The sequence below is a fragment of the Lathyrus oleraceus genome, chromosome 2 (genome assembly GCF_024323335.1).
Source record: "Lathyrus oleraceus cultivar Zhongwan6 chromosome 2, CAAS_Psat_ZW6_1.0, whole genome shotgun sequence".
In the NCBI taxonomy this organism is placed as follows: Eukaryota; Viridiplantae; Streptophyta; class Magnoliopsida; order Fabales; family Fabaceae; genus Lathyrus; species Lathyrus oleraceus.
In genome coordinates this window covers 433,578,570-433,598,241 of record NC_066580.1, presented here as the reverse complement: position 1 = coordinate 433,598,241, position 19,672 = coordinate 433,578,570, and the positions used below count along the sequence as shown (strand labels likewise).

The window sequence follows — 19,672 nt, the reverse complement described above, 5'->3', positions numbered from 1 at the left end:
CATTCGATCAATGCAAGAGGTTGTTGCCTATCGTTAGATGTCATCAGACGATCCTCTGTGTCTCACACCAAAAGGGTAAGGAATGTCCATAATAGTCATTATTCATATGTAAAGCATCTCATGTGAGATATGAGGTTTTCACTCTCTAATCCACAACTCAAAATTTCCTTATTCTCTTAATGACTTGCGTTTTAAAATCTCACGAAGTTGTCTCAGAGGTGTTGTGCAATGAAGAGTACTATATTTTTATATTATTAATGATAACTTATGCCCTAAAGATATGTGTTTTTATTTTGGTGAAGCCCTAAGGACACAGATTGAGAAACAATAAATAAAAAATTTGTGTTGAAAAAAAAGTTAAATATAAATTTTTAATCAAATCAATGTATAATTTTAAAAATAATTTTTTTTATCTTCAATATAAACTTTTTTTATTTATAAATTTCTTAACATATACTCTTAAGGACATAAGTTAACACCATTTGCAAGAACCTTTCGTTCTTTAAAGACTTCACTCGATCAGATCCGAATTGAGTAATCTTGTCTGAAACCTTCAAAACCTAAAAGATCTTGAAGGAAAACCCCACCTTGGTTTCTGATTTTAAACCCTAAAAGTTCTCAACCCAATTTTACAGTACGACAAACCTAAATTGGACGCTATCAACCCTAATCTAAATGAAACCCAATCAAAAAATGATTATGTGTATGCATAAAAGAGAGGTTGAATATGATGAGAATGCTTTGAAATCCCGGTTTCGTATAAGTTTTATTCACTATAAATCTTACTAGTAAAAGATACATGTACCAGGTGTATCTATATATATATATATATATATATATATATATATATATATATATATATATATATATATATATATAAAACAAGTGAGAAGCAAAAGGAATAGAAATAAATGCAATTTTTCAAGATTTTTGATCTATAGGTCGACCTATACAAGTCATGTGTCGACCTGTACATGTTATGTGCCGACCTGTAGATGCGGCACATGGAACAGAGCCTACAAACTTTAATACTGCAGACCATGAGTCAACATGATTTATAGTAGAAAAAATTCTTCTATAGGTCGACCTATAATCGTATGTGTCGACTTATACATGGTTTTTCACACAAAAATGAATTTTTGATGCATACAATCTTTTCTTGATGCATGAATCTTTTCTAAACCATTTCCAAACATGTTGACATGCTTCTTAATTCTAAAACGCACTATTAGACTAAGATGATATTGTCCAATGTACATAAACGCTAAGAGTATCTTAGTTTTGACATCATACAAAACACATCTAATGGAATGTTGCTTTCACAAATACATCTCAAATATCATTAAGTTACAAGTATCAATGTTATTGTGTGAAGCTAACGTCAAAGATAGGAAGTCTGAAAGCTTGTTTGGTCGTATCTGTCTGAGTGACCAGTGTCTTGTAAAGGCACAAATGTACTTTTTTTAAATACTAAGGCAAAATCATACACACACAAAAAAAAAACCTTTGAGAAACCTGTCTATTTTTAGTAAAATCACTTGAAAATATTTTTAAGGCCTAGTTAATTGATTATGAGAATATTTGATCAATTGAAGGTCTTTTTATAACTAGATAATCAATTACTTTGACAGTTCAATGGGCTACTTGTTCAACCTCTAGACAAAATTTGAATATTAGAGTACTTGCTTTATCGGTAGATCAATGTGGACGACAATGGTGTATGCTAGAAAGAATTGTCCCAACTTCTTGGACACGATAACGAGGGTTAATGCTACATTCTCTATCTTTTGGTAACATGTCTCAGGATTGGCTAAGGCTTTATAGATAAAATACATTTGACTTCAAGTGGAATCTACCTCTCTTATGAGAACAATACTAATAACTTCAATGGAGATGGTCGTGTAAAGGAATACAACTTCCTCGACCACCGGTCAGTATATGACTTGAGAGGTTGACATGACCATATTCTAGGATGTGAATGCACAAAGGTACTTTTTAAATACTAAGGCAAAATTATACACACAAAAAAAAACCTTTGAAAAGCATGTCTTTATTTAGTAAAATCATCTCAAAATATACTCTTAAGGACATAAGTTAACACGACTCAATAAATTAAACAAAAATTTAATGAACAAAAACCAATATTAATATTTTTTTATGACTTAATTTATTTTAAAAGTTGGATATGATCTTTTAGATTTAAAAAGAGTCGATTTGGTCGTTTAGTTACTCATTCATATATATTTTTAAAGTATAATTTTATTATTTATTTAACTTTTAAAAATAAAATGCTAAAAAAATGTATATCTCCATTAATTGAAAGAGCACTTACTAAGTAGAAAAGCTTTTGTGTCATAATGTTGAAGTTCATTACCACCTTCAGAGTAGTTGCGTGGTCAAAAGATAGGAAGTCTGAAAGCTTGTTTGGTCGTATCTGTCTGAGTGACCAGTGTCTTGTAAAGGCACAAATGTACTTTTTTTAAATACTAAGGCAAAATCATACACACACAAAAAAAAAACCTTTGAGAAACCTGTCTATTTTTAGTAAAATCACTTGAAAATATTTTTAAGGCCTAGTTAATTGATTATGAGAATATTTGATCAATTGAAGGTCTTTTTATAACTAGATAATCAATTACTTTGACAGTTCAATGGGCTACTTGTTCAACCTCTAGACAAAATTTGAATATTAGAGTACTTGCTTTATCGGTAGATCAATGTGGACGACAATGGTGTATGCTAGAAAGAATTGTCCCAACTTCTTGGACACGATAACGAGGGTTAATGCTACATTCTCTATCTTTTGGTAACATGTCTCAGGATTGGCTAAGGCTTTATAGATAAAATACATTTGACTTCAAGTGGAATCTACCTCTCTTATGAGAACAATACTAATAACTTCAATGGAGATGGTCGTGTAAAGGAATACAACTTCCTCGACCACCGGTCAGTATATGACTTGAGAGGTTGACATGACCATATTCTAGGATGTGAATGCACAAAGGTACTTTTTAAATACTAAGGCAAAATTATACACACAAAAAAAAAACCTTTGAAAAGCATGTCTTTATTTAGTAAAATCATCTCAAAATATACTCTTAAGGACATAAGTTAACACGACTCAATAAATTAAACAAAAATTTAATGAACAAAAACCAATATTAATATTTTTTTATGACTTAATTTATTTTAAAAGTTGGATATGATCTTTTAGATTTAAAAAGAGTCGATTTGGTTGTTTAGTTACTCATTCATATATATTTTTAAAGTATAATTTTATTATTTATTTAACTTTTAAAAATAAAATGCTAAAAAAATGTATATCTCCATTAATTGAAAGAGCACTTACTAAGTAGAAAAGCTTTTGTGTCATAATGTTGAAGTTCATTACCACCTTCAGAGTAGTTGCGTGGTCAAAAGCATTTTAGTTGCAAACTGTAAGAAGAGAAGAAAGAAAAAGCACTTTTCCGTAGACGTTTTTTCAGTAAAATTGGTTCTGCATTATGAAGCTTGGATCTTCAAACTTTGAAGAAGGAAGCAAGGTTGCTAGAGCAAACTGGGTATGTGTTTTTGTGCTGCTAACGCCAATGAAAACAAAAAGATCGAGTCTGTCAGAACACCGTGTGGCCACCCCAGTTGATAGACTCAACCGAGAACGATCATCTACAGCTTGGATGAGACCACAACATGCGGATCATCTGGGCCGTTAATCACGCTCTGATCACACGGTCGTGATTCATCCACCAGACTTATGTTCCTGTCTCCTTAGAAATCAAGGACACAGTAGTACGAGCCTATAGAACAGATCCTGTTCAAGTAAGGTCGTGCTTTTAAGTGCTCTGATTTGGTTATATAAACGTTTATGATTTTCTTCACTTAACCGTTGTGGGAGTAATATAATGCCTTTCGTTGTAGCTCTCAGTTTGGGACTTATATTTCAAAAAAAATGCTTCTGATAAGTCTCTTAATCTTTCCAGATTTTGTTACCATTTCAACAAACAGGGGCATCTTTTCATGATTGGTAAGATTTTATAGATGAAATCGTTAATATGTTTCTAAAGTTCTTTTCTTTTTATTTATATTTAGTGGTAGTTATTATCAGTAGCTAATTCATTTATTTAATCAATTTTAATTTGTCATATGGAAATTTTCATTAAAATCAAACAAATTTTCTCTCCTCAGAAGAATTCTGCTTTGGATGGATAGACTGGCAGCGTTAAATTAACTGATAATACGTGTCACCTCATGGTTCTATACTCTTAGTTAGTGTATTTTGTTTACAAGCAGTTTGATACACTGATTTCAATTCCAATCTATGAATACAAAATTATCATTATCCCTTTACTTTCATTTGAGCTGTGAATAGCTGATGCGTTTACATGATATATTATTTCTCAGGTAGAAAAGCCTTAACATTACTTGGACTTCAAAGATATGGATGAGGCAAACATGCCAGATTCTGGCCGAGTGATTTTAGCTGATGGAGTTCTTCAAGCTTGTTCAGCAACACTTGGGTGACAATATCGATGAGAAGATTCCAGAGGAAGACACTGAGTCGTCTCCTTCCCACAGAAGCTATATCTAGTATATGGGGCTGTCACATTCAACTGAAATTAGATTTAAGTTTCTCTGGTGTATATTTGAATTATCAGAATCAGATACGTTTTTGTTGAGTTTTACTCAGTATCAACCTTAAGTGCTATGGTTAACATTTTAGAATTTACACTTGATATCTACTTTGTTCTTATATAATAAAGGAATGTTGGGTAGGATTTACATCTATCTAGATAACTTGTCTTATGTACCACACATTTATCATGTAACATGCATCTGGGATCATTCCTATATGATTATGAATTAAACTAACTATCTTTCTTATGTATTATTAACAGTGATTGCATTTTAAACAGAGGGTAGTTTCTCATCACAAAGAGTGTTACCTCATGGACTATCAAATAAATCAGCATTATGCAATTGTTTAACACATAAGTCATCCGTGTCCATTCTCTTTTGTTGGAACAAAATACAAGTATGTGTTCATGACTCATTGTTATATTTTATAGATTTGAGAGAATAATATATCTGATCTTTATGATGACCAAAGTAATGCTTCCCACAAAAACTAATTTTGTTTGGCTAGTGCAAAATAAGAATAATGTCGCAATGGAGGTACTGATATATAGTGTTTTACTAAAAGAAGCGAGCTCTTGTTGCTTTGAACAAATCAAGAGCGATAAAATTTTTAGGGAACTTGTGTTTCCCTTTTCAAGAGATTTCAGTAGCATATATTTCTTTGCAAGTAAACCACCATGCTATAGACCCACTTTCTATATGATATTGTCTTACATGAATTCTTAGTTTTTTTGTAATGTTATTTTTTATAATACTGTTTTCCCTTTTCTGCTATGTCACCTATTAATGTTGCTGCGAATACACATCATGTTTTCCTTGATAATGCTGGTCATGATTGCCTTGATCTTCATCCAACTGATATACTCATCCATAACACCTAACCAAATTCTTGATTTTGGACATGCTCACCATGTTAATGATGGACATCAGAATCCTCTTCGCTACCGGCCTCAGAACCGGAACCATCATCATCATCAGCAGTATCATCGGACTCAGCGCCACCAGAACCATCAGCATCAGAAGCACCAACACCCGCCCCCTCTCCGAAAACAGGCATGTCCTCATGTCAACTAGCATGTTGCAGGAACTGCTCTCGCGTCATCATAGGATGCTCTCCAGAAGGGTCACGTACCTGCAACTGTAATACGTGCATAGAATCATGTATATCAATCATGGCGCGCTGAGTCGCCGCCATCCAATCCCAATTGTAATTGCAAACAACTTGCTGGAAAGGATCAAACTCCTGAGAAAAAGCACCAGGACCATCAGCAGCCCCGATATCATCAACAGCTGTACTACCTCGGAAGTTCTTCGGCTTACAGTACTTGTCCACATATCGATCGTCGATTGCAGACGGAATCCTTACCTGACTGCGGGAGGGTAGCTTCACCCTCGACTGTAGGCACAAAGCCATGATGAGACAAGGAAAAGCAAGGGGGCAGTTAACTCGCGCCCCCGACTTCAGCCCGCTCTCAACCACGGACTTCATCTCAATCGCAATGATTCGCGCCACATCGATCTGTACATTAGTTAGAATACAGTGGACCAAGTGTGCCACTGGGATCGGCACGGTCGACGTGTGTGACTTGGGCTTAATGTTAGTCAGAACCAGCATCAAGATCAGCTGAGCCAAGGGAATCATATCCTCCCGATGGTACCTCACAAGAACCCCAGATGGGTTCACCTCAACCGACTTTCCCTCAAACAACAGGGCCGCAGAAATAGTATCAGTGTTCGTGTGGAGCCTCAAATCTCTGTGGTATGCATCCCTCTCATTAACTCCCAGATGGAGCGGTTCACCAAGCACACGGTTAATAGCATCCCTATCAAAAGCAATCTGACGTCCTGACACTCTTGTAGTCCAAGTGAAAGGCTCGTCGTCAATTGGCAGCGCGTTCGCATAGAACTCGCGCACTATATCAATATCATAGCTTTCGGGTGGAGAGATCAACTTGTCCCATTTCTTGCTATTTATCAACCATGCAAATGTCCGATAATCGCCTTGTTCGTTGATCAAAAACCTCTTCTCAGGTAAGATTTTCCTTTTCTCCAACGCCACATATCGTGTGGGTTGCTTCGCCCCAACGAATTTATCGGTGTCAAATTGAATTGGCACAGTGCGGGAAGTGCTCCCGGCCTTTCTCTTTTTTGCAGCACTTGACCTGGATGCCATCTGTAAAATCATAGAAAAGAAACAACACACAACCACAAAACAGATTAGAGATCAAAATAGAAAAACCAAATACTGTCATGGTCGCTACAGCTTCGCTTAGCGAGGACCCAGCGAAGCTTCGCTACGGGTTCGCTTAGCGAAGTGATAGTGAATGCTCGCCACAGATTCGCCTAGTGAAGATGCTAGCGAACGTTACGGGATTCTGAGTTCTCCCAAATTCAACCCTAATGACTCATTCTTCAGAATTTACAACATTGAAAGCACAAAGGAATGGAGACAGAACAAACCTGATTGAAGAGGTTGATTGATTCTGAAATGCAACAGTTAGGGTTTGCACAAGGATGATTCTCAAAGTTTTTGTGTGAGAGAGAAGTGAAAAGTGTGAAAGTGAGAGTGAGTTCGTGACCCTATATTCAGACTAAAACAAAATAAATGGGTTTTGGGCCCAAATGAGTGGCCCTCTGAAAAATAAAATAAAGTTATGTCACGCAACGTTCGCCTAACGAAGAGCTAGCGAACGGCTCGCTACCGTCTTCGCCTAGCGAGCAGCTAGCGAATCAGCTCGCTACTGTCTTCGCCTAGCGAGCAGCTAGCGAACATGACATGATTTTGTTTTTTTCAAAACAGCACTGCACATCACAATTCAGCAAGGTTCCACCAATTTGAACACCAATATCACACAACACAAAGTTGTAAATACTTACAATGTTGGGGTGCCTCCCAACAAGCGCTTGTTTAACGTCGGATAAGCTCGACGGTTCGAGATGCTCACAAAGGAGCATCCAAGCAGATTGCACAGCTCTTGCGATCCACAAGACCGCCAAGATAAATCTTCAAACGTTGGTCGTTAACCGTCCAACTATCTTTCTTCTCCAAGTCCTCAATGACAACAGCTCCATACTCTTTGACTTCTTTGACACGAAATGGCCCGGACCATTTAGATTTCAATTTTCCGGGGAATAGCTTCAACCTAGAATTGAACAAAAGGACCAACTGTCCGGGCACAAATTCCCTCTTCCTAAGCTTTTTGTCATGATACTCTTTCACCTTTTCTTTGTACAACCAACTCGAGTGATATGCGGCATTGCGCATTTCTTCCAACTCAAGCAATTGTACTTTTCTTTTTTCACCAGCCAAATCCTTATCAAAGTTCAATAATTTCAGAGCCCACAAAGCTTTGTGCTCCAATTCGACCGACAAATGGCAAGTCTTACCAAATACCAATTGAAAAGGAGTTAGCCCAATTGGAGCTTTAAAAGCGGTACGGTATGCCCATAAAGCTTCATCCAACTTTTGCGACCACTCCTTTTTAGAATTCGACACGGTTTTTTCAAGAATTCTCTTAATCTCACGATTAGAGACTTCGGCTTGACCGTTTTCTTGTGGGTGATACGGAGTCGCCACTCTATGTGATACACCGTAATGTTTCAAAACGCTTTCTAACGGTGGATTACAAAAGTGCGACCCTCCGTCATTAATCAACACACGGGGGGTTCCAAAACGGGAAAATATGTTTTTCTTCAAAAAAATTATTACCGTTTTAGCATCCGCCCGAGGTGAGGCAATCGCCTCAACCCACTTAGAAACATAGTCAACCGCCACAAGCATATATTCATTACCATATGAGGATGGGACTGGTCCAACAAAGTCGATACCCCAACAATCGAATACTTCAACCTCTTGGATGTTTTGGAGAGGCATCTCGTCTCTCTTACCAATCCCACCACTTCTTTGGCAACTATCACAACTTTGCGCATGGGCATTTGCGTCTTTGAAAATAGTAGGCCAATAAAATCCTGACTGAAGGACTTTAGTGGCCGTTCTTACCCCATTGAAGTGTCCGTCGTAAGGCGAGTAGTGACAATGCCAAAGAATGCTTTGCGCTTCATCGCCAGTAACACACCTCCTCAAAAGGTTATCACCACCCAATTTAAACAAGTATGGGTTATCCCACACGTAGTACTTAGCATCCGAGAGAAATTTCCTTTTTTGGTTCGAAGTTAGGTCGGGAGGCACCAAACCACTAGCCTTATGGTTCGCAAAGTCCGCAAACCACGACCTAACTTGAACTTTGAAAAGTTTTTCATCAGGAAACTCTTCCCGGATTTCCTTCTCGGAAGCGGTAACCTCCACATTAACTAAGCGAGATAAATGATCCGCCACCAAATTTTCCGATCCTTTCTTGTCTTTGATTTCAACATCAAATTCTTGCAACAAGAGGATCCAACGGATGAGCCTTTGCTTCGAGTCCAGTTTGGTGAGCAAATATTTAATCGTCGAGTGGTCGGTATACACTATGACCTTGGAACCAATAAGATAGGACCTAAACTTTTCAAGCGCATACACTATTGCAAGCAATTCTTTTTCAGTGGTGGCATAGTTAACTTGAGCCTCATTAAGAACTTTACTTGCGTAGTGTACCGCACACAATTTTTTCTCTTTTCTTTGGCCTAATACCGCTCAGATTGCATAGTCGCTCGCATCACACATGAGCTCAAAATTTAAATTCCAATTTGGAGCGACTATAATTGGAGCGGTAACCAATTTTTCCTTTAAAATTTCAAAAGCTTGTAAACACTCATCAGTTAAAAGAAATACCCGATCCTTAGCTAGCAAGTTACTCAAAGGCCTAGCTACCTTTGAGAAGTCTTTGATAAAGCGCCGATAGAAACCGGCGTGCCCCAGAAAGCTTCGGACTCCCTTCAAATTCACCGGAGGAGGCAACTTTTCAATCACTTCAACTTTAGCACGATCAACTTCAAGCCCTCTTGAAGAGACTTTATGGCCAAGCACTATCCCCTCGGTCACCATGAAGTGACACTTCTCCCAATTAAGAACAAGATTTGTCTTCACACATCTTTCAAGAACCGTTTCCAAGTTGTCCAAGCATAGACCAAAGGAACCACCAAATACGGAGAAGTCATCCATAAAGACTTCCATTGTTTTCTCGATAAGGTCGGCAAAAATAGCTTGCACACATCTTTGGAAAGTCGTCGGTGCATTGCACAACCCAAAGAGCATTTTACGGTATGCGAAAATTCCAAAAGGACATGTGAAAGTCGTCTTTTCATGATCGGTCGGGTCAACCGCAATTTGGTTATACCCGGAATAGCCATCTAAGAAACAATAGTATTGTTGCCCGGAAAGTCTTTCTAGCATTTGATCCATGAACGAGAGTGGAAAGTGATCTTTTCGAGTTGCGATATTCAACCGCCTATAATCAATGCAGGTGTTCGATCCAAGTACCAATCTTTGGCTTTGCCGAGCAAAGCATGAGGAAATAGTCTTTTGAACAACGGTAGCTCTTGAGCTTGATCAACTACGGCTGCCAATGCTATCTCGTAAAATTTGGTGAGAAAAGCAAAGGGGTCTTCATGGTCCATTCCGGTGAATGGACTTCCGTATAACAAGTTAAGAGTTCCCGTCTTCATCTCGGCTTGCCTTCCCGCGTGGTAGGCAAACTGAGTTGTATTCCTCGGATTGTTGACACATGGTATGGAAACGGGGGGTGGTGGTGGTGGATCCATGATAGGTGTGAAAGGTGATGGGTGTGTTGTAGAAGAACCTTCTCCTTGCTCTTGTCGTTGTCTAGCTTGTTGCCTCCTTCGTCTCGTTCTGCCATTCAGTCTCCTTGCGGTTCTTTCGATCTCGGGATCAAAAAGAAGTTTGTCCTCAGGAACCTGCCCTCGCATAAAACGAAAGCTTCACACTAAACCAAACAAATTAACAAGCACAAGTCAAAAATTCAGAAGTTAAAAATTCAGCAACTATTGTGATGCTCGCAATATCAATTCATAATCCCCGGCAATGGCGCCATTTTGTTGGTACATGGATAGAGTATCGGGATTTGTTATCGTCTCCACAGGGATTATGTGATATTGCCGCCGTTCGACAGTTGTTAAGTTCTTAACTTATAGTAACAAGGGGGTTTTAGTTTTCGGTTACGGTAGCTTGCATAAAAAGTAAGAAATTGCGGTAAAAGTTTTGGTTTTACGATTTGAGAAAGATTGTCAAAGTTAGGGTTCGACGATCACTTTGCATGCATATGTTCGATCAAACAAAACTCATAAACTCCATTAGATGATAAACACATTCACAAAATCCTCCCAATGTTTTTATTTCTACCACACATTGTGGGTTTTCCCCATTTTTGATCCATTGTTGATTTCTCACATAATCTATCAAAATGACAACTTTTAGGTTTAACTTTTTAGTGAACAAACTCATTCAAAACTATCTCTAGCTAAAGAACAAGGATGGATGAAAACCTAGGTCAAGAGTTGGAAAACACCTTTCAATAATAAACCAACACAAAGAGTTATCAATAAAACAAGGTTTTCACCATACATTCATCATCAAAGAGTTTACAAATGAAGATCAACCCATATACATACAAAGCTTATGATCATCTACATCTAACCTTGACAAAATGAAAGACTTAGCTACTCATTTTCATGGTAGCTTGAACAACACGTTTCAGAAGAAGGTTGATCAACATCCGAGTCGAAGAATCGAGATTGGATGGGAATCCACCTTATTTTTGTAAAATATTGTCAAGAGAAGAAGAAGAATGAGAAAACGGGGTTTCTAGGGCACAAAAATCACCTCTTAGCAAAAAACAAGTAAAAAGAAGATAACAAAATGTTCCAAAAAGTAGCCCATACTACTTATAGAAATGGTTACTGAGCTGTCATGCTCGCTAGGCGAGCAATCCTTCGCTAGGTGAAGCCCTCGCTTCTCTCATTCGCTCCAACGAGTCTTGATGTTTTTGCTACTGGAAGTGTTCGCTACTTGCTCGCTGGATGCTCGCCTAGCGAATACTTCGTTACTTCCCTCGCCACAACGAGTTTTGATCTTTTTGCTACAAGAAGTGTTCGCTGGCATCTCGCTGTGTGCTCGCCTAGCGAATACTTCGCTACTTCCCTCGCCACAGCGAGTTTTGATCTTTTTGGTTCTGTCCAAGTCTGGGAGTGTTCGCTGGGTCCTCGTTGTGTGCTCGCCTAGCGAATGCTTCGCTACCTCACTCGCCTAGCGAGCTTGCTTATGTTTGCTTTCTTTCTTGGTTCCCTTGCCATCTTTCTTATTCCTTAGTTTTCTACTCTTTCATGCCTAATTCCTGCACAATAACACACAAATTAAAGGTACCAAGATCATTTCACATAGTATTGCAAATCAACAAAAGCAAGGGCGGTTTCAAACACTTTTTCGACAAAAAGGAGTGAAAGATGCCCACATTTGATAGCTCAAATAAGCAAACTTGGGCATCTAACAGTTCACTAATGAACTTTTTGATCCAAACAACTTCCTTTGTTGCATTTAAGGCAGCAATATACTCGGCCTTGGTTGTAGAATCAACAATTGTATCTTGCTTTGAACTTTTCCAGCTCACAGCGCCACCGTTTAAGCAAAACACATAACCAAATTGCGATTTAAAGTCATCCTTATCTGTCTGGAAGCTAGCATCGGTGTATCCAATTACAGCAAACTCTTCCTGACCTCTATATACCAAGAATGAGTCCTTAGTCCTTCTCAAATACTTAAGGATATTCTTGACAGCTACCTAATGAGCATCACCGGGATTAGATTGGTACCTACTCGTTGCACTTAAAGCATACGAGACATCTGGTTGAGTACATAACATGGCATACATGATAGATCCTATTGCAGATGCATATGGAATCTTATTCATGCGATCCCTTTCTTGGAATCATGCATATTAAAGCGTCTCAGCACTTTGTCTATGTATGTACTCTGATTTAGGCCAAGCAGTTTTTGTGATCTATCTCTATAGATTTTGATTCCTAATTTATAGGCTGCTTCACCTAGGTCCTTCATAGAAAAGCATTTCCCCAACCAAGACTTTACTTGTTGTAGAGTAGGGACATCGTTTCTAATGAGTAATATCTCATCTACATATAATACCAGGAAAACAATCATGCTCCCACTAACCTTCTTGTAGACACAAGGCTCATCTTTGTTCTTGATGAATCCATATTGTTTTACTGTTTCATCAAAATGAAGATTCCAGCTTCTGGAAGTTTGCTTCAATCCATAGATTGATCTTTGTAACTTACATATCTTTTGGGATTCTTCTGGTATGTCAAATCCTTCAGGCTGTGTCATGTACACATCCTCAAGAAGATTCCCATTAAGGAAAGCAGTTTTGACATCCATCTGCCATATTTCATAATCATGATATGCAGCGATAACAAATAAAATCCAAACAGATTTAAGCATTGCAACTGGTGAAAAGGTTTCATCATAGTCAACCCCATGAATTTGTTTATATCCTTTTTGCAACCAGTCTTGCCTTATAGGCATGTACCTTACCATCCATGTTAATCTTCTTTTTGAAAACCCACTTGCATCCTATAGGGTTAACTCCTACAGGAGGTTCTACCAAGGTCCAAACTTGGTTTGTGTACATGGAATCCATTTCAGATTTCATGGCTTCTAGCCACGTCTCAGACTCGGGACCAGTTATGGCCTCTTGGTAGGTCACAGGCTCATCTTGATCCATGAGTAATACATCACCTTGATCAGTTATGAGAAATCCATACCTCTCAGGTAGGTGACGTATCCTGCTTGACCTACGCTGGTCTTGTTCTACTTGAGTAGGTTGCTCTTCGACAACTACTTGTGTTTCCTGCTCTAATTCCTCCATAGGTGTATCAATTCTTTGTGATTCTTGAATTTCTTCAAGCTCTACTTTCCTCCCACTGATTCCTTTGGAAATAAAATCCTTTTCTATGAAAACTCCAGTTCGAGCGACAAACACTTTGCCCTCAGAAGGATTGAAGAAGTAACACCCTCTTGTTTCTTTAGGATATCCCACAAATACCCTCTTGTTTCACATAAACTTCGCAACCCTAAACCTTCATGTAAGACATATGTGGTTTCTTACCACTCCATATCTCATATGGTATCTTCTCAACCTTTTTGGATGGAACACGGTTAAGTGTGTAAGCTGTTGTCAATAGTGCATGCCCCCAAAAGGAGTTTGGAAGATCGGCGTGACTCATCATGGATCGGACCATGTCTAATAGGGTTCGATTTCTTCTCTCAGATACACTGTTCCATTGGGGTGTTCCGGGAGGAGTAAGTTGGGATAGGATCCCACACTCTTTCAGATGGTCATCAAACTCTAGGCTTAAATACTCACCACATCGATCTGATCGAAGAGTTTTAATATTCTTACCTAGTTGGTTTTGTACTTCATTCTTGAATTCCTTGAACTTTTCAAAGGACTCTGATTTGCGTTTCATTAAATACACATAACCATAACTACTGAAATCATCAGTAAATGTGATGAAGTACTGAAAACCTCCTCTGCATGGTATGTTCAGTGGTCCACATACATCAGTATGTATGAGGGCCAAAAGATCATTAGCTCTTTCACCTTTTCCTGTGAATGGAGACTTTGTCATCTTTCCAATTAAACAAGATCTGCATGTCTCATATGATTCATAATTAAAAGAGTCCAAGAGTCCATCTTTATGGAGTTTGGAAATGCGTTTCTCATTTATGTGGCCTAATCGACAATGCCAAAGGTAAGTTGTATTTAACTTATTAGGTTTCATCTTTTTAGTATTAATGTTATAAATAGGCATTTCAAGATCAAGGACATATAGTCCATTGTTCATTTGTGCAGTAGCATAGAATATATCATTCAAATAAATTGAGCAACAATTGTTCTTTATTATAAATGAAAAACCAAACTTGTCCAAACAAGAAACGGAAATAATATTCCTGCTAATTGCAAGTACACAATAACAGTTCTCTAACAGAATTATTAAACCACTAGGTAAAGTCAATACATAAGTTCCTACGGCTAAAGTAGCAACCTTTGCTCCATTTCTAACTCGTAGGTCAACTTCACCTTTTGCCAAATCTCTACTCCTTTTTAGCCCCTGCACATTGGTACAAATGTGAGAACCGCGTCCAATATCTAATACCCATGATGCAGAAGTACATAAACTAGTTTCAATAACAAAAATACCTGAAGTTGAAGTCTCTACTCCATTCTTCTCATCTTCTAGGTACTTTGGACAGTTTCTCTTCCAGTGTCCGGTCTTACCACAATGGAAGCAGGTGCATTCCTTTGTTATGCCTCCAATAGGCTTAAAAGCAGCAACAGTGGGTTTGGGTTTGGAAACTTCCTTGCCTTTCCCTTTATCACCCTGCTTGGTGGGTCTTTTGTTTTGTCTCTTTCCATTTCCAATCATCAAAATGGACTTCCCTCTTGATTTCAGATTCTCCTCAGCAGTTCTTAACATGGCTAGCAGTTCAGGAAGAGATTTGTCCATATCATTCATATTGAAATTAAGGACAAATTGACTAAATCTATCTGGCAACGATTGCAAGATCAAATCAGTCGAAAGTTCCTTTCCGAGGGGAAAACCCAACCTCTCAAGGTTTTCCACATACCCAATCATCTTGAGCACATGGGGACCTACAGGGGATCCCTCGGCTAACTTTCCTTGAAAAAGGGCTTTTGAAACTTCAAACCTTTCATGCCTTGCTTGCTCTTGATAGAGCATCTTCAGGTGTTCGATCATATCAAACGCTGCCATATTCTCATGTTGCTTTTGCAACTCTGAGTTCATGGTAGCTGGCATGAGGAAAGTAGTTTCATTGGCATCATCGACATGCTTCTTAGAAGCATCTATTTCTGCCTTAGATGCAGAACTAGGAGGTTCCTCTTCAGGAACAGGTTTCTCCAAGACATACAACTTTCTATCATATTTGAGGATAATCCTCAGATTTCAGTGCCAATCTAGAAAATTTGTCCCAGACAACTTTTCCTTGTCAAGGATTGATCGTAAAAAATGTTGTTAGAGGTGTTTGTTGTCATGGTAATCTACATGAAAATAATGAAAATATAAGTATCAATAACATATTTAATTAGGCCTTTAATTAAATATGCTCCCACTATTTTACTCAAAACAAATGACCTTCACCATTTGATTCGGAAAATCCCGTTGGAAGATTTTCTAGTGGGTCGAGATCCACATTTCACTTTGTTTTAAGTCCGCGTAGGCGGATTAGGTAGGAACTCCTTCCAATTGTATCTAATACAACTCTCGAATATTTTAGTTGGGTGAATAACTCCTTATTCCAATCCACCACATGGATCATTTCCAACTCTTGCTTTTAAACATATATAATCTTGTTATAATTTTTTTAGTTAAGTTTGACCCATTATTTTATCAATTGGATATTACAATTATCCCATCGCACCTTACTAATATGGAACATGCACCTCTCGTAGGCGAAACCTACATTATCTGATACTAGTCTTGATGAGTGCTAAAACTTGGAAAACATAAACTTAATATTTAATTTGAGGGAATTTTCAATTATTCTGATCTCACCGGCTTATTTATCATATAAATCGTCTCTCACATACATCAACATACATTCGCATGCATCAACATACATAATGAAACAGTTATGGCCCCTAGCGCAATTGTTCTCCCAAGCCAATGAGAGAACCTAAGCTAACCTAATAACGATCTAAGCTTCTCCAAGCAAGATCTTCAAGGTTATCCTCCTTTGATATTGTGTTTTTCTCTTTCTTCATAACATTACATTACATAAAAGAAACTCGTTTTACATACGAGGGAGTGAGATGAGAAAAGAAGTTACATTAAGAGATTAAAAGAGAGGCACGACACGCAGGTTGTATTTTAAAATCCCAAAACAAAATAAAGGAAAACTAAGGCCATAACCGATTACCACAAGACAATAATAATAAACACATTAGTATTATTAATTTAAATTCTATTAATTAATTAAAACTAAATTAAATTTCGGCGACCGATCACACTACGCAGAGTTAGCCGGGGGTTCTGCTGCCCGACTCAAATTTTAATGAACAATTCATTTGAAATCGACGTCGTTTTTTGCATCAACACTTGATACTTTAAAGCATAACTCTTACGCAGTCACAACCCTAATTGTATAACTCTTTGACAACACAACCCTTGTACCGTCATTAACCCTAACGCACTAATTTCAGATCGTCAAACACACCTCGATTGTTAATTCAGTATGATTGATCAACACGTCATTGCTTCACCATACTAATATCGGATCAAGAAGCAAATGACCATTGATCGCTCAAAGGAAAACAACCATTAAGTGTTTGAATGAACGAAACAGAGACAATATATCATATATACCGTATTTGCATCAGGATTACTTATATCATATATGTAATATCCCATATTCCCTTAAATGCTCAATTAGTTGTCAGTTGAGACCAATTGAGTACTTGTGTGCTATATCTTTTGTTAGTTATAACAATTGGAGCTCCTATATGCTCTAAATGTTGTCAATTGGGACCAATAGAGTAACCGGTGAACTCTGAAGAGATTAATTATTAATAAAGAGACAAACTAATATTAATAATTACAAGAGAGGACATTTTTGGTAACATTAATAATTGGTCAATTGGTGCTGGAAGATGAAATATCAATTGGGATATTTTGTTACTACTTAATATTATATATTATGTATTATATATGTAATGTAGTATGTGTGGTGGAAAAGAGAAGAAGAAAAGAAGATATATCAGAAAGAAAAGAAAGAAAGGGAAGAGGAGAAAAAGAGGAAAAGAGGAAAAGAAGGAAGAGAAAGAGGAAGAAGAGGAGAAGAAGAAAACTCATGGGAGAAGAAGAGGAAGGAAACCATGGAAGCACCATCATCATCTCATCTTCATCATCACCAACTTCATCTTCTTCTTCTACTAGGTGAGTTCTTAGATAGTTTTAGCATTGGGGGAAAATAATCTATATTTGTGGGGTTAGGGTTAGTGTGAATTGTGCCCTATCCATGCTATGTATTGATATTATGTTGGTTGTTGTTAAAAAAAATCATGTTATGTGAAAATGGTAGGTGGAAAGGAAAATAAAAGAAGAGTTATTTAAGGAAAGAGGTTCCCTTCATGAGTGGTTAACCGATTAACACTGAAGCAGTTTCATGAGTGGTTAACCGATTAACACTGAAACAGAATTTAATTTTCTGTCTGTACAGAATATGTCACCAAGGGGGTTCAAACCCAGGACCTCCTTGAAACTATACATGCCTTACCACTAGGCTAGAGAGGTTGTTATTGGATGCTTATGCAATGAATAAATATTAATCTAAATCTTGATTAAGATAGATTAATGAATTAATTGAGCATTATAACTCCGTTTTGGATGCAGACGGATGCGTTAGTAAGATAATGAAAAAGGCTATTATTATGATATCATATTATAGTGTATTATGCGTCTTACAAATTCTATGAATTTTATTTTGATGGGTGTTAAACATGGTTGATATGGTTGATTGTGAAATAACATGACTAAAGATAACGTAAAGGACTATTATTATTGTTCCATGTTATAAAATAGTATGTGATTTATAAATGCCATGAATTTTATCATGATGAAAATTAAATATTGTTGTTATGTGGAAGGTGAAATAACATGATTAAAAACCTTACAAAGATGAGTGAGGAAACCTAGAAGAATAATTTGATTAATAACTTAGAAAGATAATCTAGGTTATGGAACATGTGAGATACATGTATGAGAATACGGTATTCATTCGTACGACGCTTATGTGAGGTCGTGGACGAATTGTTACCATGATTAAGAATCAGACGCATTGTATGGAACATGCCATGTTATTATTTGTGTATTATGGTGAATGAAGTCACCTATGATTGATGAATTTGTTATGGTTCGTGGAACCAATGTTTTGTGGAACCGATCATGTATTCAGAATGTGTGTTTTTCTGTGGTGGTACACATCTCTATTGGTATGCTTAGATGAGTAAGCATTGGGATGTGGGACCAATGATTCGAGCCTCAATTGGGTTTGAGCCCCAACCATGGCGGACATGGGGAAAAGGTGGACACCTATGTGGGTTAGAGTCCCATACGGTGAAAGATACCCTAGGTGGGTTAGAGTCTCATACGGGTGATGGTTCTTAAAAGTGGGTTTAAGTCCCATAGGGGAACCGGATATCCACCGCGAAAGTCGAATCATACGGACATGCGTGAACCAAGCCTTGGCCTAGACGTAGGTCCGGTTGGGGATCGATGTTGCGTGAATCTGAATAATGATCGTGGTTGAGTTATGAGAACTCAGATGCATGTTGCCATATAATTGCGAGATAGTTTCCCCATCGCTCAAGTCTTCGTTCCCTTGTTGACTTGAGTTGGATATGAGCTGAATATTGATTAGAAACCCTGTAGAGCCGAGTGGACCCATAGGATAGGAGAACTCACTGAGATTATTATCTCATCCCATCATTGTTGTTATTTTTTTCAGGTAATTCTTTACAGGTCGAATCTAAGAGAAGCTGTTATGGATGTTTCAAGGGTTGCTGTTCATTATAATCTTCCGTTGTGGAGTTGTGTGCAATGAAGATATTGTACATAGTTCTTAGATTTTTATTGTTTAGGCATTATTGTATAACATGTTCCATTGATGTTTTAGTTTGGACATGTATATATATTGATGCCATTAGGCACTTATGTTGTGACAATACCAAGATTTAACACTTGTATGATATTATTCTAGATATATTATACGGGTTGTTACAGTTGGTATCAGAGCAGGTTGATTCTCGACCTAGCCTTGAAACATCATAAGTAAATCTATTCCTGCCTCATATGTGTGTTTAGCCAACATGGTTCTTAATATCACTGTATATAGTATTGGGCCTGATCAACCTAATATTATGTGCATGGTAGGTAGGATCATGGTTGAGCGACCACGAGGACTCCGAAGTGTGGGTTGAACTTGTGCTTTGAGAATAAGCTCAAGCCAAGAGTTAGAAAGTAAGGAGAACTAGATGGCCCAGTTGAAGTT

The 19,672-nt window shown here is 37.6% G+C and overlaps 1 long non-coding RNA gene and 1 other non-coding gene across 2 annotated transcripts; one reads left to right on the top strand and one right to left on the bottom strand.

Annotated features, from left to right (window-relative positions):
* Nucleotides 1-3,422: 3,422 nt before the first annotated feature.
* On the top strand, nucleotides 3,423-4,885 carry LOC127120000 (uncharacterized). Its single transcript, XR_007802982.1, has 3 exons — nucleotides 3,423-3,821; nucleotides 3,978-4,021; nucleotides 4,399-4,885. It is a non-coding gene; the product is annotated as an uncharacterized LOC127120000 (long non-coding RNA).
* Nucleotides 3,606-3,826, bottom strand: LOC127124778 (small nucleolar RNA U3). The gene has a single exon (XR_007804251.1). It is a non-coding gene; the product is annotated as a small nucleolar RNA U3 (small nucleolar RNA).
* Nucleotides 4,886-19,672: the final 14,787 nt, after the last annotated feature.